The sequence below is a fragment of the Protopterus annectens genome, chromosome 2.part0, assembly GCF_019279795.1.
Source record: "Protopterus annectens isolate FY-2018-M chromosome 2.part0, PAN1.0, whole genome shotgun sequence".
NCBI classification, from domain to species: domain Eukaryota; kingdom Metazoa; phylum Chordata; order Ceratodontiformes; family Protopteridae; genus Protopterus; species Protopterus annectens.
Genome location: NC_056728.1, coordinates 1,169,658,250 through 1,169,659,253, shown reverse-complemented (window position 1 = coordinate 1,169,659,253; position 1,004 = coordinate 1,169,658,250). Strand labels below are relative to the sequence as shown.

Genomic DNA, 1,004 nt, shown 5'->3' with positions numbered 1-1,004 from the left:
AAACTGTTTCAACTTTGTTAGATTTTTCAGTGGTTTCATACATGACTAGATTTTGCCAGATTTTGTCAATGTTTTCACAGGGGAGGAGCAAGCCCCTCTGCATCCTTAATGTGGGTAGAGTTGCACCCCCCACATCCTCTACTAATATTATATACCAACTCAAAGGTCAAAGAACAGTGGAGAAAGAGCATAAACCCTTCCTCAATATAACCTTAATTTTGTCAGTATTTTGTGTTTAGGTATTTTGCAGTTTTGATATAGCTTAGATATTTTGCTGTCAGACTTTTAACTATTGATCATATGCTGGTTTAGATCCTATCTAGTTAACCCATAGATGTGTGTGTGTGTGTGTGTGTGTGTGTGTGTGTGTACACACACACACACACACACACACACACACACACACACACACATACACACACAGGAAAACTGTGCATATTTCATTTTTTTTTCAGTTGGATTTTTTCTTTGTTTTTCCATCCAAGCAGAAACTTTCTAGATTTAAGATAATTCAAAAGGGATTAAGATAAGGAGAGGCAGAGAAAGACTAATTAAACTTAATTTATATTCACTTGCTCATTGACTATATAAAATTATGGTATTCAGTGCATTTAACTATACTAAAGAATGCATGTTCTTTGAAAATCTAACTTTACAATCAACCAGTCATCACCACTGCAGTTATAAGGTCCCATAATTAAATGTATTACTATATTATGCTATTTACCTGAATGGAGAGATTTCCATAGATCCCTTTCCCATCATGCAGAATAAGCTGTCTTACTGTGTTTTCATGGCACCAAGAATAGAGTTGCACACACACTCACACATGCATGCATGCAAGCTGTCACACACACACACACACACACACACACACACACACACACACACACACACACACACACACACACACAGACACACACACACACACACACACACACACATATATATATATATACATTCAGCCATGCACATGTACACACACACATATGCATATCTCTCAC

The 1,004-nt window shown here is 36.9% G+C and overlaps 1 pseudogene; it reads right to left on the bottom strand.

Annotated features, from left to right (window-relative positions):
- Positions 1 to 257: 257 nt before the first annotated feature.
- LOC122793849 lies at positions 258 to 430 on the bottom strand (annotated as a pseudogene).
- Between the last annotated feature and the right edge of the window lie 574 nt (positions 431 to 1,004).